Source organism: Erinaceus europaeus, chromosome 20 (assembly GCF_950295315.1).
Source record: "Erinaceus europaeus chromosome 20, mEriEur2.1, whole genome shotgun sequence".
In the NCBI taxonomy this organism is placed as follows: domain Eukaryota; kingdom Metazoa; phylum Chordata; class Mammalia; order Eulipotyphla; family Erinaceidae; genus Erinaceus; species Erinaceus europaeus.
The window spans coordinates 40,194,608-40,217,660 of NC_080181.1; the positions used below are offsets into that span (position 1 = coordinate 40,194,608).

General features: G+C 40.1%; 1 non-coding gene across 1 annotated transcript; it reads left to right on the forward strand.

Moving 5' to 3' along the window:
* The first annotated feature begins 22,675 nt into the window (after positions 1-22,675).
* On the forward strand, positions 22,676-22,807 carry LOC132535164 (U11 spliceosomal RNA). The gene has a single exon (XR_009546948.1). It is a non-coding gene; the product is annotated as a U11 spliceosomal RNA (small nuclear RNA).
* The last annotated feature ends 246 nt before the right edge of the window (positions 22,808-23,053 follow it).

A 23,053-nucleotide genomic window follows, 5' to 3' on the forward strand; every position in this document is an offset into this window, starting at 1 on the left:
TGAAAAAGTCCAGCCCAGAGCCTGGACAACAACAAAATATATCTGAGTAAAAATTGGGAAGTAAGATACGTCTTAGCTTTCTTATTGCTTACATGGTTACATTTTTATGTCTTATAGGAACATATTTTTAAATATAATGTTGAAACCAAGAAACACTATTTATTTATTTATTTATTTATTTTGGATAAAAATGGGAATAGAGAAGGAGAGAGAGATAGGGAGACAGAGAGACATCTGCAGCCCTGCTTCACCTCTCATAAAATTTTACCCTGCAAATGAGGACCAGGGACTTGAGCTCAGGTCTATGAGCACTGTAATCTGTGTATTCAGCCAGTTGTGCCACCACTGTAGCCAACCCCCTCCCGTCTCCCACCCTCCCGTATCTCCAAACTCAGTGGCCAGTCACCTAACTCAAGTTGGACGTGCTAAGATAGACCCAGTCTGGAAAAGAGAAATTTCCCATGAGTGGTCATCCCATTTCCGGTTATCTTGTCCATCTCCAAAACTCTCTCCTTTTACACTGTCTGAACTGGAAGACGCTTTGAAGAGGGTTAAACCGGGAACAGCTGCTGGCTATGATAACATCACCCCAGAACTCATTCTTAATCTGGGTCCTGCGGCAAAGAAGTGGCTCGCTTCATTCCTGTCCCACATCTTGGAATCTGAGTCTATGCCCAAAGTTTGGCATCGTGCGAAGCTTATAGCGGTTTTGAAACCAAAGAAAGACCCAACACTGGCCGCCAGCTATAGACCAATTTCTCTCCTCTCCGTGTGTTACAAACTCCTCGAGAGGCTGCTTCTGTCACGTATTTCTCATTTTACAGAGAAATTCCTATCACCCGCCCAAGCTGGTTTCCGCCCAGGAAGATCTACCTGCGAACAAGCCCTGGCCTTCTCAACTTACATTGAGAATGGATTCCAGAAGAATTTAAAGACGGGTGCTGTCTTTGTTGATCTCATAGCAGCCTATGACACGGTTTGGCACTGTGGTCTCCTAGTCAAGATCTCAAGATGCCTGCCTCCATGGGTGGCCAACACTATATCGTTTCTTCTCCAAAACAAAAGATTCCGGGTGCATCTGGGTGACAAGTCTAGCAGATGGAGACTTGTCTCAAGTGGCCTCCCCCAGGGCTCTGTTCTGGCTCCTACGCTATTCAATATTTATATCAACGTGCCACCACCCTGCCCCAAGAAACACTCTTTATCTCCACTTCTCCTCTTATTCTGTGTGTATTTGAATTGCTAAGCACCTCATCATTCTTAAGCCACTTATATCAGTGTTTCCAAAACTCAACTAAGCATGAAAACAAAGAGAAACAGGGCATTTTTCTTCATTTTTCCTGATTTGAGGAGTACTTGTATCAATAGGGTATAGTTGCAATAGATTTTTTGTCTGTTTAGTAACCCTCCCCAGAAACTTTGTCTTGACCATTTGTGGTAACAATCTATTTCCTTATAAACACACTTTACATTAAGATCTCCCAATGTCAAATGGGAAATAGTTAAATAATATCATCTCAGTAATGTTGATACTGACAAACATTGCTGTTTATTTGTGCTATTGCCTCACAGTCATGGCTCGTTGATAACTGTACTTCAGTCAATATATGACACTCCGTAATCTTACTAGCTTTTGTCTCTGCTTTAAAGGCAGCACAGTGTTTTGTCCATACGTGGATTTTCTTCGTGTTATATTTCCCTTTTCCTTTTATTTGTTTATTTTGGATATATATAGAGAGAGAAACTGAGAAGGAAGAAAGAGACAGGAGGAAAGAGAGACACCTACTACATTCCTTCACCACAGCTTCACCAATGAAGCCTCCCCCCATGCAGGTGGGAACTGAATCCTTGTGCATGAGAGTGTGTGCGCTCAGCTCCCCACCCCACCCCCATCTGTGTGTTTTCCTCCTTTGTTACATAGTGCCCCTACTATTTAATTTCCAGTGATAAAGCCAACGATTTATGATTTGTATAAGATATGTAATGCAATCAATTCTCATTATTCACAGTAGTTATATTCTATTGACATGCAGTGAATGGTACATAATATGCCTTTGTTTCCAGGAGAAATTCAAGATGAGGTGCCTGCGAGCCTCTGGCTACAACAATTTTTTTAAAGTGAATTACAAAATTACAAAACAACAGGGATAGAATTAAACATCATTCCCACCAATAGAGTTCTGTGTCCCCATTCCATCCACTGGAAACTGCAGTGATTCTCCCAAGGTCACAGATATGGTTTGACTCCCTTTTCTTTTTTTTTTAAGTCTTTCTTAAAATTTATCTATTGGATAGAGACAGCCAGAAATCAAGAGTGTAGGGGGAGAGGAAGAAGGAGAGAGAGAGAGAAAGAGAGAGAGAGAGACCTGCTTCACCACTCATAGTTTTCCCTCTGCAGGTGGGAACCAGAAGCTCAAACCCACATCCCTGTGCATTGCACTTAATCAGATATGCCACTGATCAGCCTCTTTGACTATTATTTATATAACTATGTATCTTTATTTATATATTTGCTCATTTTTTCCCTATGTTCTTGCCTTCTCTTCCTTTCTAAGTCACACCAACACCTATTACTACTTCTGAATGTCCTTCCTTTATTCCTCTTCTGTCTCTGGGTCCTGATGGAATTGGAGTTCAGAGCCCTCTAGTCATGTTTCCCTAACATTTCCCCCATTTTAAGTATGGACCAAAAATCTTTTTGGGATACAGAAGGTGGAAGGTCTGGCTTCTGCAATTGCATCTCCACTGAGCATGGGTACTGGCAGGTCAATCCATACCGCCAGCCTGTTTTTATCTTTCCCTAGTGGAGCAGGGCTCTAGAGAGGTGAGCTTCTGGGGGCACATTGGTGAGGTCGTCCACCAGTGGAGTTCAGGATAGAATCAGAGTCACTACAAATTTTTGTTATTGAATAGAAATTTTGTAATCCAAACAGATATTATCTATTAAAAACATTTTATTTGTTATATACTGTTAGTTCATTAATAGTGAACTTATGGCCAACAGACCGGTAACTCTTGCCCAAAGAAAATATACAAAAAAGTCAGACTTTTTTTTTTCTCTAAGGTGCCTCCAAAACCTTTCAGTTAAAACACTAAGCCACGCATGAGCTTTCTGCATGAGGACTTTTTTTTTTCTCCAGGGTTTTTGCTAGAGTTTGGTGTTCCTGGGGGCGATTTTCATTTTTATTAGTTAGAACAAAGGAAAATGGAGAGGGGAGGAGGAGATAGAGAGGGAGAAAGACACTTGCAGACCTGATTCACCACTTGTGGAGCAATCCCCTTGTAGATGGGGAACTGGGGGCTCGAACCCGGGTTCTTGCACGGCTCCTTGCGCTTCATACTATGTGCGCTTAACTCAATGTGCTGCCACTCAGTCCCCTTTGGGGCCATTTTAAACGTCAAGACCACCAACAATCACACACACATACAAACACAGACACACAGAAGCCAGTATAAGGGCACTTGAGAGCTGAAAAGAAAAGGCAGAGTATAGCTGGTTCACATCTGCTGGGGATATGTGTGCAAAGAACCAAATTTTGTACAATTGTGCAAATGCCCATGAAAACACTAATGGTATAGATTTTGGGGTGACAGTTCGTGTCAAGTCAGAAGATCTGGCATTATGGAATTCACAAAAAATAAGGACTGATTGTACATAGAACAAATAACCTTGGAGTCTGGCTGTGCCTCCCAGTACAGCACATAGATTATTGCCATGTGTGAGAACCTGGGTTCAAGACCCTGGTCCCCATCTGCTGAGGAGAAAGCTTCACAAACAGAGGAAACTGCTGAAGGTGTGTCTTTTCTCTTCCTCTCCTCCCCCATCTCTTTTTCTCACTATCTCAATAAAATAATAAACAATTGGAAAAAAATAAAGAAAATGGCCACTGGAAGTGGAGGAAATCCTCATGCAAGCATCAAGCTACAGTGATAAACCTGGCGACAAATAAATAAATAAATAAATATTCTTCTAGGGACCAGGCAGTGGTTCACCTGGTTAAGAGCACACATTATAGTGTGCAGGAAACTGGGTTCAAGCCCCTGGTCCCCACCTGCAGAAGAAAAGCTTCATGAGTGGTGAAGCAGGGCTGCAGAAGTCTCTCTGTCTCTCCCTCTCTACTTCCCCCTCCCCTCTCAATTTATCTCTGTCTCTAATAAATAAAATAAAACTAAAAAAATTAAAAAGACTTCGGAGTGCGAAGCAGGAAAGTCTTTTTAATGAAAAATGGAATATGTTGTTTTATCCAGGCTGGCTTCACGGGCGGTTAACAGAGATGACCAGAGACACACTGCTGGGCTGAGAACGCAGTTTAATCTTTATTCACGAACGGGCAAATCACCACACCATGTGCTTTTCTCCATCATCCTCTCTCCGCTGCTGCTGCTGGGACTCTGCCCGTCCTTAGCATAGGGGGCAGGGAGAAAGCAGGGCACGAAACTAGCAAGGGGCAAACCAGTTCTTCTCAGAGGTCAGGGGGAAGGGAATATACCAACAATTCCCCCTTCTGTTTTTAACTAAATGACCACAGTATCAGGGGTGTGGGGTGAACAGAAACCTATATCGTACAGGCATTTTCAAAAAAGAAACTGGCACAAACATGGAGAAACATGTAAGCAAGTAACAAGAACCAGTGTGCTGCCAAGGGAGGGCCTGAGGGGGCCATTTTTTTTTGCCTCTGTGGGCAAAACTTTATCAGCTTAAAAAAACATTTCCTGCCTCTGGGGGGCGTACTTGCCTCGACGGGCATTTTCTAGCATGGGGGTGGGGAACGGCCTAGAGTCCCAAAGGCAGCTGGCTGCAGCCAGTGTTTGAGAAATATAGCAGCACTTTTGCACTTTTGTGCAAAGTGTCTAAGGGTGTACCAGTGAGTCCAATAGGAGTACCAGTCAAAAGCAGATGTCCACGGAAGAATGCCAGGGGTTGGAGCGTTGTATGAGGAAGGTCCGCTGCCGGAATTCTGCTTTTCTGTAGAGAACTTGACAGCTGCAATTTACTTACTATGAAACAAACTTGTAACAGGTTAGAAGTTTATCACAATTGAAATGGAACAATTCCTAGAAACATATGCCCTTCCAAAACTGAACCAAGAAGAACTACAAAATCTAAATGCACTAATCACAGACAAAGAAACTGAAACCATTATTAAGAATCTCCCCAACAACAAAACTCATGGACCAGACTGCTTCACAAATGAATTCTACAAAACTTTCAGGAAACAGTTAGCACCCATACTTCTTAAGCTATTCCATAAGATTGAAGAAACAGGAATACTCCCTTCCACCTTCTATGAAGCCTACATAACCCTGATACCAAAAGCTGATAGGGACAGAACAACAAAGGAAAACTTCAGACCAATATCTCTGATGAACATAGATGCCAAAATATTAAACAAGATCTTGGCCAACCGGATACAGCAACACATCAAAAAGATTGTTCATCATGACCAAGTGGGATTCATCCCAGGAATGCAAGGCTGGTTCAACATCCATAAATCAATCAATGTCATTCATCACATCAATAAAAGCAAAGCCAAAAACCACATGATTATCTCAATAGATGCAGAGAAAGCCTTTGACAAAATCCAACACCCATTCATGCTCAAAACTCTACAAAAAATGGGAATAGATGGGAAATTCCTCAAGATAGTGGAGTCTATATATAGCAGACCTACAGCCAATATCATACTCAATGGAGAGAAGCTGAAAGCATTCCCCCTCAGATCAGGGACTAGACAGGGCTGCCCACTGTCACCGTTACTCTTCAACATAGTATTGGAAGTTCTTGCCATAGCAATCAGGCAAGAGAAAGAAATCAAAGGGATACAGATTGGAAGGGAAGAAGTCAAGCTCTCACTATTTGCAGATGATAAGATAGTATACATAGAAAGACCTAAAGAATCCAGTAGAAAATTACTGGAAGTTGTTAGGCAATATAGCAAGGTATCAGGCTACAAAATCAATGTACAAAAATCAGTGGCATTTCTTTATGCAAACACTAAATCTGAAGAAGAAGACATCCAGAAATCACTCCCATTTACTGTTTCAGCAAAATCAATCAAATACCTAGGAATAAAGTTGACCAAAGAAGTGAAAGACTTGTATGCTGAAAACTATGAGTCGCTACTCAAGGAGATAGAAACTGATACCAAGAAATGGAAAGATATCCCATGCTCATGGATTGGAAGAATAAATATCATCAAAATGAACATTCTCCCCAGAGCCATATACAAATTTAATGCAATACCCATCAAAGTTCCACCAAGCTTCTTTAAGAGAATAGAACAAACACTACAATCATTTATCTGGAACCTGAAAACACCTAGAATTGCCTAAACCATCCTAAGGAAAAGAAACAGAAATGGAGGCATCACACTCCCAGACCTTAAACTATATTATAAAGCCATCATCATCAAAACAGCATGGTACTGGAACAAAAATAGGCACACTGACCAGTGGAACAGAATTGAAAGCCCAGAAGTAAATCCCAACACCTATGGGCATCTAATCTTTGATAAGGGGGCCCAAAGGATTAAATGGAAGAAGGAGGCTCTCTTCAATAAATGGTGCTGGGAAAACTGGGTTGAAACATGCAGAAGAATGAAATTGAACCACTTTATCTCACCAGAAACAAAAATCAACTCCAAATGGATCAAAGACCTAGATGTCAGACCAGAAACAATCAAATACTTAGAGGAAAACATTGGTAAAACACTTTCCCATCTACACCTCAAGGATATCTTTGATGAATCAAACCCAATTGCAAGGAAGACCAAAGCAGAAACAAACCAATGGGACTACATCAAATTGAAAAGCTTCTGCACATCCAAAGAAACTATTAAACAAACAGAGAGACCCCTCACAGAATGGGAGAAGATCTTCACATGCCAGACATCAGACAAGAAACTAATCACCAAAATATATAAAGAGCTCAGCAAACTCAGCCGCAAAAAAGCAAATGACCCCATCCAAAAATGGGCAGAGGAAATGAACAAAACATTCACCACAGAGGAGATCCAAAAGCCTAACAAACATATGAAAAACTGCTCTAGGTCACTGATTGTCAGAGAAATGCAAATTAAGACAACACTAAGATACCACCTCACTCCTGTAAGAATGGCATACATCAAAAAGGACAGCAGCAACAAATGCTGGAGAGGATGTGGGGACAGAGGAACTCTTTTACATTGCTGGTGGGAATGTAAATTGGTACAGCCTCTGTGGAGAGCAGTCTGGAAAACTCTCAGAAGGCTAGACATGGACCTTCCATATGACCCAATAATTCCTCTCCTGGGGTTATACCCCAAGGACTCCATAACAACCAACCAAAAAGAGGTGTGTACTCCTATGTTCATAGCAGCACAATTCATAATAGCTAAAACCTGGAAGCAACCCAGGTGCCCAACAACAGATGAATGGCTGAGAAAGCTGTGGTATATATACACAATGGAATACTATGCAGCTATCAAGAACAATGAACTCACCTTCTCTGACCCAGCTTGGACAGAGCTAGAAGGAATTATGTTAAGTGGACTAAGTCAGAAAGTTAAAGATGAGTATGGGATGATCCCACTCATCAACAGAAGCTGACTTAGAAGATCTGAAAGGGAAACTAAAAGCAGGACCTGATCAAATTGTAAGTAGGGCACCAAAGTAAAAACCCAGTGGTGAGGGGTAGACATGTAGCTTCCTGGGCCAGTGGGGGGTGGGAATGGGCGGGAGGGATGGGTCACGGTCCTTTGGTGATGGGAATGGTGTTTATGTACACTCCTAGCAAAATGTAGACATATAAATCAGTAGTTAATTAATATGAGAGGGGGAAATCAATTGTATGTCTCAAAGGTTCTCAAAAGATAAACTGAATCTTTTTAATAGATAGGCTACGTGTTTGATATGCGGACTCTCTCAAAAGCCTAGACCAAGTAGATTAGAAGCTTCCAATAGCACAGCTATATACAAGATACTGGGTACTGTCCAGCAAACCATAACAAAGGGACTTTTCAAAGTTAACCCAATTAACAAATAATGTGATGATAATATTAACTATTGATTGTCTTTTTGAACCCTAAGACAGCAGGAACCTCACATCTTCACTATAGAGCCCCTACTTCCCCCAGTCCTGGCACCCTTGGATAGGGCTCACTTTCCCGTATGCTTCTCCCAATCCATACCAAATAATATTGCATCCGCCGATCACAACCTAACCAAAGCAACGATTGCCATCTCAACATGCTTCACCTCAGTGTGTATCCAGAGACTTCACGTGTGGAATGACAACCCTTCAGCTTCATTACTCGGGTGAGACCTTTCCTTTTATAGTACACTCTAATTTCATCTCAGGTAGTTCACTTTCTAACAAAGTCCCATAACCTAGACATACACCAGTTTCTGTGAGAGAGAGCGTATGTGCACACGTATCCATAAACTACTGCAAAATATATACCTGAAAGCAGGATTACACTAGAGTTTGCAGTGAGTACCTCCCTAACACTTCCTCTCCACTATTCCAATCTTGGGATCCATGATTGCTCAACAAATTGTTTGGCTTTGTATGTTAACTCTCTTTTCAATCACCAGGTTCCAGATGCCACCAGGATGCTGGCTAGGCTTCCCTGGATTGAAGACCCCACCAATGTGTCCTGGAGCTCAGCTTCCCCAGAGACACACCCTACTAGGGAAAGAGAGAGGCAGACTGGGAGTATGGACCGACCAGTCAACGCCCATGTTCAGCGGGGAAGCAATTACAGAAGCCAGACCCTCTACCTTCTGCAACCCTCAATGACCCTGGGTCCATGCTCCCAGAGGGCTAGAGAATGGGAAGGCTAACATGGGAGAGGGTGGGTTATGGGGATTGGGTGGTGGGAATTGTGTGGAGTTGTACCCCTCCTACCTTATGCTTTTGTTCACTAATCCTTTCTTAAATTAAAAATTTAAATAAAAAAAAAATTAAAAAGACTTGGGAGTGCGAAGCAGGAAAGTCTTTTTAATGAAAAAAAAAATTCTCCCAGTACATATTTCTTCCCAAGCAAAGGTTAAATTTAGATTTCATCTGAGACACTGCATCAACATTAAACACACAGAATAAGGCCCTGTTAATCAGGTATGCATTTATTAAAATCTCACCATGTCAGATTGACTCTGTGTCCTCTTAGGGCTATCTGACTTTATAGGTTATGACTGTGATTTCTCAGTATCTCTTTGTGCTTTCTTGCCTGTGAAGGAAATCACTGTCTAAAGCATACTGATGTGTCACTATCTGCATAAATAAGGCTCATGCCCATCCATTATTTCCATTTCCAAGGACCACCATAAGAGGTCATTATTATTATAAGTCAACCAAATAAACACCAAAAATTAGAAACGATAGGGGACAGAATGATAGGCAGAGACATGAGAGATCGTGGATTGATTGAATGTCCTAAGAGGACATTTTATGTTTACAGATTCTCTCCTTAATTAGGAATTCAGAAAACTTCTGAATTATGAGCAGTTCATACCTTGAAATAAGCTTTTTTTTTCCTCCAGGGTTATTGCTGGGGCTCAGTGTTGGCACTATGAATCATTTGTTTGTTTGTCTGTTTTGTTTTGTCTCCAGGTTATTGCTGGGTCTCAGTGCCTGCACTACGAATTCACTGCTACTAGAGGCCATTTTTCCTATTTTGTTGCCCTTATTGTTATTGCTGTTGATGTTGGATAGGACAGAAAGAAATTGAGAAAGGAGGGTAAGACAAAGAGGAGGAGAGACAGACAGACACCTGTGGACCTGCTCCACTGTTTTGTGAGGTGACCCCCTGCAGGTGGGGAGCCCAGGGGTCAAACAGGATCCTTATGCTGGCCACTGTGCTTAACCCACTGTGCCACCAACTGACCCCAAAATAAGCTTTTTATGGGAAACTTTACAGGTTGGGAAGTTCCCAAGGACTGGCACTTGATTACTAGGCATCCATAGATATAGTCTAAAGGGGAGAATTGCAAGAGAAAAAACGAGAGAGGAAGAAGCAGGATGGTGTGGTTTTTTTTTTTTTTTCCTTTTAAATTTTTATTTATAAAATGGAAATATTGACAAGACCATAGGATAAGAGGGGTACAATTCCACACAATTCCTACCAGCAGAACTCCGTATCCCATCCCCTCCCCTGATAGCTTTCCTATTCTTTATCCCTCTGGGAGTATGGACCCATCCTGGGGTGCAGAAGGTGGAAGGTCTGGCTTCTGTAATTGCTTCTCCGCTGAACGTGGGTGTTGGCAGGTCGATCCATATGCCCAGCCTGTCTCTCTCTTTCCCTAGTGGGGCAGGACTCTGGGGAGGTAAGGCTCCAAGACACATGGTGGGGTTGTCTGCCCAGGGAAGTCAGTGGCATCATGGCAGCATCTGGAATTTGGTGGCTGAAAGAGTTAAAATATAAAACAGAATAAATTGTTGACTAATTATGAACCTGAAGGCAAGAATATTGCAGTTGAATATTTGGGGGTCTCCATTTTAGAAAAAGGTAGCAGAGCTAGCAGGTCTAATTTAAGGCTTTTTTCTTATAATACATAGGTAGGACTCACAATTCTATCATTTGTCCTTTGCTAGACTGAAAGCAGGTGAAATTTATGCTATGGGAGTAGGACATATCCAGGACATACCATACCTGAACATTTGAATATGAGTCCCCAGGCCCCACCTGCAGGGAGGAAGAAGCTTCATGAGCACTGAAGCAGGATACAGGTGTCTCTCATTCTCTCTTCCTCTTTCTCTTGCCTTTTACTGCCCTACTTTTTTTTTCTGTCTCTATCAGAATTAAAAAAAAAAAATGCCAGGAACAGTGGCTTCATCATGCAAGCACTAATCTCTAGCTATAACCCTGGTGTAAAAAGAAAAGAGAGAGAGAGTGAAAGGAAATAAATTTCCGCTACCATCTCTATGATGTGTTCATGAGGAAGCTAGCACACTACCTGGCAGATATCTGAAAACAACTTCTTGGCTCTGACATGCTATCATGGCAGCCTTATACTTTTCCTAAGTGTGTCGGTGATGACTGGGCCTTCAGGAAGCCCATCTGTAAGTTAGACATAAATGACACATATCCACTTATTTAAAATCTTCACCCTCTAGTTACCGTAAATGGAAAATTATCACCAACTCAGAATAAATGCCTTCTGTGGTTCAGGTATTATTTTGAGACCTGGGAAAAGATAAAAAGTGGCACAAGATATAATTACCCTTTGATGAGATTTTTAAATTCTTATTGGAAGCATGATCTATGTAATAGAAAATAAAAATCTGGGGATGGTTGGTGGTGCACCTGGTTGAGCGCACATGTTAAAATGTGTAAGAACCTGAGTTCAAGCCCCTGGTCTCCACCTGTAGGAGGAAAGCTTTCTGAGTGGTGAAGCAGTGCTGTAGCCGTTTTTCTGTCTTCTTCTCTATCTTCCTCTTCCTCTCGGTTTCTGGCTGTATCTATCTAATATTAAATAAAGATAGTTTTTTTAAAAAGAAAGACCTAAATAATTTCAGACATGTAAGCCAATCACTTACTATCATCATCCTCATTAAATATCATATTATGTAAACTAAAAATGCAGCATTTTGCTGTGAAATGTGAGCTTGTGGCTCAATTGCAATGGCTGCCACAAAGTAACCACTATTCTGTGCCCATGAAGACAGGTTGATAGTGCTGTTTTTTTAAAAACCTTTTTTTTTAATTTTTTTTATTTTCCCTTTTGTTGCCCTTGTTGTTTTTATTCTTATTATTGTTGTCATCATTGTTAGATAGGACAGAGAGAAATGGAGAGAGGAGGGGAAGGCAGAGAGGGGGAGAGAAAGACACCTGCAGACTTGATTCACCGCCTGTGAAGGGACACCCCTGCAGTTGGGGAGCTGGGGGCTCAAACCCGGATCCTTACACTGGTCCTTGAGCTTCACACCACGTGCATTTAACGTGCTGTGCTACCCCCCAACTTCAACTAGTGCTGTTTAACCACTGAAAAGAACTGAGTTTAGCACCAAGATGTCTTTCTTTTCTTTTTTATTTTACATGGTTGACAAGATTGTGTGATAAGAAGGCTACAATTCCACACAATCCACACCATCAGAGTTCCATAGCCCATCTCATTGGAAGCTTCCCTATTTTTTTTTTTTTTTTTGTCCATTTGGGAGTATGGACTCAGGATCATTATGGTATGCAAAAGGTGGAAGGTCTACTTTCTCCTCTGGACATGAACATTGGCAGGTCCATACACCCAGCCTGCTTCTATCTTTCCCTAGTGGGGCAGGACTCTGGGGACATGGGGTTCCAGGACACACTGGTGTGATCGTCTTCCCAGGGAAGTCAGGTTGGCATCATGGTAGCAACCAAGATGTCTTTCTTACCTACTCCATATCCAAACCAAGTGGGAATGGAAGCAAAAGTCATCAGCTGGAGCACCAAAATACCGTCTTTTTTTATATATATACAGAGAGAGAGCAATACGAATGTTATGGAATGTAGCTGAAATCTGTGGACATGAGAGTTTTTCAACGTGCATCTGTGAAGGAAATATCCATGCCACTGTCATTTCTTGTGTGAGAGAGGGAGGAGACGTCTCCTGGAGTAAGTCCATATTCCAGAGGAAAAGAAAGGGGACCTCCAAACTGAGCATACCAGTATATTCTTCTGCAAATCTGCAAACAGGTCTAATCATGTGTTCCCCACTGTGAGTACCGTGAGTGAGTGAAGTGAGGGAGGGGCACCATTACTCCAGATGTGGATATAGTCCTCAAGCACAGATCTCACAACCCCCCCAACCCCTACCATGAGACAGAGAGCTCACTACACAAATACCAGTTGTGAACTGAGGGTTACCTTTAACAAGTTCAGTTTCTTCTCTTTTATTATTCTAATATTTATATATTTATTATTGGATAGAGACAGAGAGAAATTGAAAAGGGAGAGGGAGATAGTGAGATAAAGAAACAGAGAGACACCTGCAGCTCACCTTCACCACTTGTGAAGCTTTCACCCCCTGCAGGTGGGGAGCCGGTGCTTGAACCCGTGTCCTTGAGCATTATAATGTGTGTGCCTAATCAGGTGTGCCAACGGCTGGCCCCACAAGTTCAGTTTCTTTCTCTATTGCTAGTGATGAGCAAAAGGACAAAAATATAGAGTCAAGATCAAAATTTAGGAACAGTTACAGGAAAGCTAGTTTGCCTGTGGTTGGTTAGTCAAGCAAGCCTCCTAAACTTTCAAAATCATGAGCCAGAATTGGATTTATTTTTTATTATTATTGGATAGAGACAGCTAGAAATTGAGAAGGAGGGGGAGATAGACAGGGAAAGAAATAAGGATCCTGGTTCAAATCCCTGGCTCCCCACCTGCAGGGATGTCTCTTCACAAATGGTGAAGCAGGTCTGCAGGTGTCTGTCTTTCTCTCCCTGTCTCTGTCTTCCCCTCCTCTCTCCATTTCTCTCTGTCCTATGCAACAACGACAACATCAGTAACAACAACAATAATAACTACAACAACAATAAAAAACAACAAGGGCAACAAAACGGAAAATAAATAAATGTAAAAAAAATTAAAAAGAGAGAGAGAGGGAAAGAGAAAGACACCTGCAGCCCTGTTTCACCATTTGTGAAGTGCCCTCCCATCTTGCAGGTGGGGCCCAGGGGCTTGAACCCTATTTGTTATGTATAATAACAAATGCACTCAACCAGATGCACCACCACCTACCCCCTACACACAGAATTGAGTTTTCAGGAATAAAATACCACCTATTCAGGTGCCTTTTGATCAAATGCAATTTCCAGTTACCTTGAGGACTTTGAAAAATAGCAGAACTGCACATGGAAATGTTAATTTCCACACAGAAATCATGGAGGTGGTGGTGACAAAGCCATGAGCTTCCATGATAGCTGCTTACAGGATAATTAAGAGATTAATACTATGAAATTCAATTATAAGATTATATTAATTAATTGTAATTGCTCGATAGTCTTTCAAGAATTGAAGTCTCAGGGGAGAAAACATACAGTCCTATGAGAGGTCTACAGGGGAAGAAGCAGAGTAGAATTGAAATGTAAAGGCATGAAGCAGCCCCCACTTTGGTCTTGATTCAAAATCAGATTCTGGGGCCCCTGGTCTGTATATGCTGGGGGCAGGGGGTGGCTGGATCAGTAAGTAGCATCTGCTCCCAAGGACTAAATTAACTACTGGTAAGAAAATGCTTTCAGGCAGTGTGTGGGTAAGGGGTGGGGGGCTCGAATTAGATAGCATAATGGCTATGCAAAGAGACTCTCATGCCGCCTGAGGCTCCAAAGTCCCAGGTTCAATCCACCACCCCATCTACCACCACCACCATAAGCCAGAGCTGAGAGTGCTCTGGTAAAAAAAAAAGATAATAAGATTTAAAAAAGAAGAAGAAGAACAAAAGAAAAGAAAGAAAATCCTTTCAACCACCAAAGGTAAACATCACAATCATCGTATCAGGCTCACGTTACACACAAGTGGAATTTTTTTATATTTATATAATCATGATGATCTTTCCTAAATATACTATTTGATCATCCATTTTCTATCCACACTACTGCAATATGAAAGTGCCTTCTGGTTCATTTCTAAAAATAATTTTGTGATCTGTAGCATGTTTGATCAGTTAAATGCTGAAACTCAGTTCTCTGTCATGGGCCAGAATCCCAGGGTTTGTCTCCATGATGAGGTTTTTGCCAGAAGTCTTCCCTGTCATTCACAAGTGTGTATTTGGATTGGGTCTTCTTTCATATTAAATTTTCAGCTTTTTCAATTTTTCAAGGGAAAAAAAGCTATAGATATAGATATGAGCTAGAGTAATGAGGGTTTGACACATCCCTGTGAAAAGCAAATGGATTTGCATATATAAAATCAGTGATTTTGCCTCAATTATCAGACATGAGACATGACATATCAGACAATTAGAGTTCAAGAGCCCAGGTTTAAGCCCACAGTCCCTACCTGTAAGGGGAAAGCTTTGCGAGTGGTAAAGCAGTGAGCAGTGCAGCAGGTCTCTGTCTCTCTCCCTCTCTATCTCCCCCTTCCTTCTTGATTTCTGGCTGTCTTTGTTCAATAAATAAAAATAGACAATAAAAACTTAAAAAAATAGTTTGGTGTATTGCACCAAGTAAAAGATTCTGGGGTAGGTGTGGAGGAGGGTTCTGGATGTGGAACACAATGGCAGAGGACCTAGTGGAGGTTGTATTGCTATGTGGAAAACTGGGAACTGTTATGCATGTCCAAACTATTGTATTTATTGTCAATTGTAAAACACTAATCTCCCAATAAAGAAATTAAAAAACATAGAGACAACCCTCATAAAACCCTCATATTTATCAGAAATAAATCATTTGAGAGAAACAACTTGAAGTATAATAATCCAATGATTTAACCCTGTACCTGTGTAATCAAAGAAACAGGTACTTTGGAGAGAGTTAGGAGGTCAAACTAGGGGAAAGAATGGATTTTTTTCCTCCATGATGGGGATATTGGATTAGTTTGTTGGTGCCATGCAAGGCCACTCATCATTTTGATGACTTATTTGTTAAATTCATAAGACTCAGCAAAATCAACTGTACTCACAGTTAAGGCCTATTATTGTGAAGAGAACACAACAAAGTCATCAATGGGACAGTTCACATGGGGATAGAAAGAGGCAGAAGCTTTATCTGATCTTCTTCCAATTTCCTAAGAAAAGCATGGTTGATTGGGAAGCCAGTGATTGATGTGTGGCATCTTTTGAAAGGTAATAGTCAGAGGAGCGGCTTATTTTTTTAATATTTATTTGTTTATTCCCTTTTGTTGTTTTATTGTTGTAATTATTCTTGTCATCATCGTTGTTGGATAGGACAGAGAAAAATGGATAGAAGAGGGGAAGAGAAAGATAGACACCTGAGAGGTGCTTCACCGCCTGTGAAGGGACTCCCCTGCAGGTGGGGAGCTGGGGCCTCAGAGCCCGGGGCTCAAACCCCAATCCTTATGCAGGCCCTAGCGGTTTTGCGCCACGTGCGCTTAACCCGCTGCACTACCGCCGGACTCCCAGAGGAGCGATTTTTACTGGGCATCAACAGTCAGGCTTGCAGAGACCACAAGACTTAATTTGAGCTATTCAGTCTCTGGAATCCTCAGAAGTCAAACTGATACAACCTGACCCAAAGCTTCAGGCACAACAGACTGATTACCATAAACTCACAGAGTGAATTTTCCACATCTCCACAACCTAGCCCCATGCCTTCTTACTAGGTTCTTAAGGTCATCTCCCAGCCGTCAAGACATCATGGCTGCAAACATCCTAAAATTTGCAAAAGTCATGAACCTGGAAAAGATTGCACAAAGCTGCACAAAACTGGATTAATCTACAAAAAGGGACTCAGAGGTTATCATTAGGATAGAATGAATGACATGTATTCAGAACAATTCCTGGCTTAGAGTAAAAGCCACAGGAGCTTCCTATAACATTTTTTTAAGTGTCTATTTATCTACCTACTTGTTTGTTTCATGCAGTCTGGGAAGCAGAAACAAAGACTCACATGTTCATGCCACATGTGAGTCAGCCCAGTCCAATTCCCCACCACCACCGGGGTTATTGCTGGGGCTCTGTGCCAGCACTTTAAATCCACAGATCTTGGCAGTCATTTTTTTCTCCTTTCTATTTTAATTAGATGAGAACGATAAAAATTGAGAGGGGAGAGGGTGAGAAATCAGAGGAGAGAAAGAGAGATACCTACAAACCTGCTTCACCACTCATAAAGTGTCCCCCCTGCAAATAGGGAGCTTGAACCTGGGTCCTTGAGCATAGTAAGATGTGTGCTTAACCAGGTATACCATTGCTCAGCCTCCTCTTTTGCATATTTTAATAAGAGGACTAAGAAGGAAGGTCATGGAAGCACTGCTCTACCATTCATAGAGTCCCATCTATCTGTTTTTGGCAGAGGACCAGACCCAGAGCATCTTGCCAGGAAGGCATGACCCTACCTATTCCTGAGCAGTTTCTTAGCCCCCCCAAAATACTGAAGCTTTTTTTTAAAGAAAAAAAAGGAGTGAGGGGCATACCTTAGCTCAAGTGTCTCTGAACATAGAATAGGGAGGGAGGAGCTGGGGGAAAAAATACTTGAAGAAATAATGAGAGAAAACATTTGAAATTTTACAAAAGCCATACAACTAGAAAAGCATATAACTATCTAAGTCATAAATAAAATGAACCCCAAATCATTGACACTGAGTCTCCTAGTGCAACTAAAGATGAATAAAAGAATTCTTCAAAGGTGTGAGAAAGAAGTACTTGGTTTCTAGTAAAAAACCAATTTGAAGGAGAATAAATTTCTCATTAGTAATTATGGTGAGTAGGGGTGAGGGAAGCAAGTGATGCCATACCTGGTAGAGTGTATATGTTACCATGCACAAGGACCCAAGTTCAAGCCCTTGATTCCTCACCTGCTTGAGGGATGCTTCATGAGCAGTGAAGCAGTGCTGCAAGTCTCTCTTACTCTCCCTCTATCCCTCCCTTGTCCCTTTTAATATCTCTGTCTCTACCCAAGAGAGAGACAGAAAGAGAAGGAGAGAGAGACTTGATGGTGGAGTACAGGAAATAGTACACCAAGTAGTACACATTCTTTGCCAAGCTCAAGGACCTTGGTTCAAATCCCAGGCCTCTACATGGGTAGCATCTGGAAGTTTCATGAGAAGTGGAACAATACTGTGGTGTCTCTCATCTCATTCAGTGTCTCATTCTCTAAAGAAAAAAACAACAACAAGGAACAAGAGTTCATCAAGAGTGGTGGAATTATGCAAGGACAAAGCCACAAAGAAAAACCCTGGTAGCAAAAAAAAAAAAAAAAAAAAAAAGAAGTGGTTCAGGAGGTGGCACAGTGGATAAAGCATCAGACTTTCAAGTATGAGGTCCTGAGTTCAATCCCCGGCAGCACATGTACCAGGGTGATGTCTGGCTCTTTCTCTCTTCTCTTAGGTTTCTCATTAATAAATAAATAAAAATCTTTAAAAAAAAAAAAAAAGAAGTTATAATACTAATAATAACTCACTTCTACAGTAAGTCTTGCACATCCATTTTCAAAATACAGCATATTAACAGAGTATCTGAGATCAACTTAAATGTCTGACTGTTGGAGTCTGTGTTGTGCTGGCCCACACAACAATCACGAGTCACATATGGGTCATTCAGAGGTAAATTAAGTAAAATTAGATTCGGCTCCTGTGGTTGCACTAGGCAGATTTCAAGAGCTTAATGTGGCTGATGGTTCCTCTGTTAACAGACCCAGAATAGTTCAATCATCAGAGAAAAATCCTTGTGACAGCGTCATTTCACAGAGGTGCTCCATTAATTTCCTTCTTGGGGCCTATTTCTCTTCAAGGGACATGAGTCGTTCTTACCCGACTTGTGAACTGTGTGATTACCTGCCTGTAATGTGTATTGAAGTAGTTACATAAAGCAAATTTCTGTCTTTTTTTAAGCTCCCAGTCCCTTTATTGGGAAAAAAAAAATCTGTCTGCCCACAACAAATACTGGCTAGATGTTCAGTAAATATGAATCTTTTTTCCCTTAGTAAAGCAGCTAAAATAAAATTTTCTATAAAAATAGAAAACTTGAGTGGGGGTATATGGCATAATGGTTATGAAAACAGACTGTCATGCCTGAGGCTCTGAAGTCAGAGGTTCAATCCCCCGCACCACCACAAGCCAGAGCTGATCAGTGGTCCGGTAAAAAAAATAATAATATATATATATATATATCTTATGATAGTGGGTTGGGTGGTAGTACACCCAGCAGAGTGCACCAGTTACAATGCACAAGGACCCAGATTCATGCTCCAGGTTCCCACCTGCGGGGGAAAAGTTTCACAAGTTGTAAAGTAGTACTACAAGTGTTTCTCTTTCTCTCTCCCTAATTCCTCCTCCCCTCTTGATTTCTTTTTGTATCTGTTAATAAAAAAAACAAATAAGACATTAAAAAAAGGAAAATGCATTGCTTTGGTTAAAACATTCCTCTATGATGTCTACACACGTGGTATAAGCAACACTATGGAGAACTCTCGCCTGTTAAAAAGAATGGTCAACCTCTAACTCCATAGCCCACACTAAATGAATGTTCTAAAATTGGCTGACGTCTTTGAATAAATACTATTAACATTTGATTGCAAGGTTGTATGCTATCAGATTTGCTATCTGAAATGCCTTCATGATATCCTCATGTAACTGTTTGGAATTGGCTATTATATTTAGTATACAAGCTTAATTGAGTAATTACATATAGCTTCTCAAGTGTACTTGAATGAGATTACCAAGACTGATTTTTATAATTAGTTGAAATATGTTTTGCTGCTGTTGCCTTTTCTGATGTATGACATCAGTGAGTGATGAGTGAAGTGCTATCTCATTGTTGTCTTGATTTGCATTTCTCTGACAATCAAAGACTTGGAGCATTTTTTCATATGTTTCTCAGCCTTCTGGATCTCTTCTGTGGTGAATATTCTGTCCATGTCCTCTCCCTATTTTTGGATGGGGTTATTTGTTTTCTTGTTGTTGAATTTGGCAAACTCTTTATATATTTTGGTTATTAAACTCTTGTCTGATGTATGGCATGTAAAGATCTTCTCCCATTCTGTGAGGGATCTCTTGTTTTAGGTAGTGGTTTCTTTTGCTGTGCAGAAGCTTTTAATTTTATGTAGTCCCATAGGTTTATGCTTGCCTTAGTCTTCTTTGTAATTGGATTCATTTCATTGAAGATGTCTTTAAAATCTATGTGGAAAAGAGTTCTGCCAATATTTTCCTCTAAGTATCTGATAGTTTCTGGTTTTACATCCAAGTCCATGATCCACTTGGAATTTACTCTTTTATTTGTTGAAATACAGTGGTTCAGATTCATTCTTCTGTTTCAACCCATTTTTTCCAACACCATTTGTTGAAGAGACTCTGCTTTCCCCATTTAATAGTCTGGGCACCTTTGTCAAAGATTAGATGTCCTGGCATATTGCATTAAAGTAAAAAAAAAAGACTCTGGGGTGGGTGGGTGGGGGAGAATACAGATCCAAGAAGTATGACAGAGGACTTAGTGGGGGTTGTATCGTTATATGGAAAACTGGGAATGTTATGCATGTACTTATGTTATGTATGTATTGTATTTACTGTGGAATGTAAAATATTAATTCCCCAATAAAGAAATTTTTTAAAAAAGATTAGAGATTAGATAGATGTCCATAGGTGTGGAGGCTTACTTCCAGGCTCTCAGTTCTATTTTATTGGTCAGTGTGTCTATTCATGATCCAGTGCCAAGCAGTTTTTATTACAATGGCCTTATAGTACAGTTTGAGATATGGGAGCATGATGCCTCCCGTTCTGTTTTTTGTTTTTTTTTTCTCAAGATTGTTTTGGCAATTCTAGGTCTTTTCTAGTTCCAGATAAACATTTGTAGCATTTGATTCTATTATCCTAAAAATGTGGTTGGGATCTTAATGGGGATAGCATTAAATTTGTATATGGCTCTGGGTAGTATATTCACTTTGATGATGTTAATTCTTCCAACCCATAAACATAGAATATCTTTCCACCTCTTTGGGTCTTTTTCAATTTTTTTGATTAGTGATTAATAATTTTCAGTATACAAGTCTTTCACTTCTTTGGTTAGGTTTATTCCTGGATATTTTATAATTTTTGTTGCTATAGTAAAAGGAACTGATTTCTGGATTTCATGTTTTTCTAACTTAGTGTTTATATATAGGAATGCCACTGACTTTTGAATGTTCATTTTGTAGCCTAATACCTTACTGTATTGAAGAAGGCATCTTTATTCATATCACATCTCTTCCACATTTTCCTTAGTGAGTCAATTACCTGTCATGAGGTTTAGAACTTTAAATTAAATGAGTTACTCAATGTTCTAATACACCAGTCCACCCACAAATGGAAAAAAAATATTTCAGTGTTGGGGCAAGGGTAAGTATGTTTACCTGGAAGTGCACAGATTACAGTGGGTTAACCTGGGTTCAAACCCCTGGTCTCTACCTGCAGGGCAGAAAGCTTCACAAGTAGTGAAGCAGGACTGCAGGTGTCTCAGTCTCTATCTCTCTCTGCCTCTCTATCTCCACATTCCCTATCAATTTCTCTCTTTATCCTAGAATTCATAAAGATGTAAAAAAAATTGCAGTGTTAAATTCAAATAAAGAGAAAACATTTTTTTCAGTAAATATCAAGCAGGACAATTTCATAGTATGTGGTTGGAATTAAAATCTAGCATTATATAGTCATTGATTTAAAATGTTTTATGCAGTAATACAAATAATGTGCTTGTGAGATGTTCTCAGGCTCTTGTTTCTTCTTGGAGATCAGGAAGGCAGTCACTAAGAGTAGCAGGCAGGGAACATTGACTTTAAGAAATCTCTAAAAGCTTGTGTCAATAAAATAATCCTAGTTTAAGGAAAGGAAATTTATATCTTGAAGAGGCAAAAAGGAAAGGAAGAGGAGGAGTAGGAGTAAATAATGGGAAAAGAGAGCAAGTATTAATTTTAAAGTGAAGAAAAAATGTTGTCACACTGGTGGTTATAGGACTGTAAAGCAAAGGTTGCTACATAGCTGCCTGCAAGATAATCTTTACTAATTATTTTTTCTTCAGCATTATCGCTGGGATTCCATGCCAGCACTACAAATTCACTGCTCCTGGAGGCCATTTTTCCATTGTTTTAAAATTATTTTATTATTTTTATTCATTAGATAGAGACAGCCATAAATTGAGAAGGTAAGGGGAGATAGAGAGAGAGAGAGAAAAAGAGATATCTGCATAGCTGCGAAGCTCTCCCCCTGCTCCCCCTGCAGATGTCTCAAACCTGGATCCTTGAGCCTGGTAACAACTAGGTGCACCACCACCTGGCCCGTTTTTCCATTTTTTTAAATGGATAGATCAGAAAGAAATTGAGACAAGAGAGGAAGATGAGGGTAGGGGGTAGAGGAAAATGGAGGTAGGGGTTAGAGAAAGACATCTGCAAACCTGCTTCACTGCTTGTGAAGCACCCCCTTGCACGTGGGGGGTGGGGAACTGAAACCCAGGTACTTAAGCTTCTTACTATGTGAGCTTACCCTAGGTGCTACCACCAGGCCCCCTATAGGTGAAGTTCATGATAGAGGTTGTGTAGATAAAAAATAAAATGAACAAAGCAAAACAAAACAAAAAGAAGCTGTAAGATGTGCAGATATTTCTGGGCATTTAGGGTCACGGAAATAGGTGTTAATGGTGAGAACAATGCTAGTATTTACAGCAAATAAACTCAGTATTCAAAATGTGTTCAAAGTAAAACTCAGTATTGAAAATGTGTTCAAAGTAAAAAGAGTAAATAGACATAAGCTTAGAACTCAAGCTGCTAGATTCTCTAATTTATTACACATTTATTTATTTATTTATTACATTTATTTATTTAATTTATTTATTAAAATAAATTTATTATTTATTTATTATTTATTATTAATTTATTTATTCTCTAATTTATTATTCTCTAATTTATTCTCTACTTTATTAATAAATTATTAATTTATTACATTATTATTTAATAATTTATCATTATTAATTAATTTATTATTATTAGACGAATGTGGTGCACTGGGATAATGAGAAAAGGTCTGTCAATGAGGTCTCTCCATTTACTTTAAGGAGGCAGTGTATTCTGTATTTTTAAAAATCTTTATTAAAAAAGGGCTTCTGTCGTGAGTGACACACATAGGGCAGCTCGTTTGCTCTACGTGCAGAATCGACATCCATGATTTTGGAATCATGGTTTTTGTTGTTTGAGCAGCTGGTGATCGTGGATCCTGTAAAATAAAAAATAATAATAATAAAAACATAAAGTTTGTTTATTGGAAAGAAACAGTCAGAAATCAAGAGAGCATATTAGATTTCAGGCTCAGACAAAAACTAGTAAAGTCATAGGTCTTCTGGAATATACCTAAAACAGACCTGCTAGCTTTTTCCAAAATGGAGACTCTCATCTCTATCTGCAATATTCCAGCCTTTAGGTTCATGACTAGTAAACAATATGTTCTGCTTTATATGTTAACTGTTTTTCAGC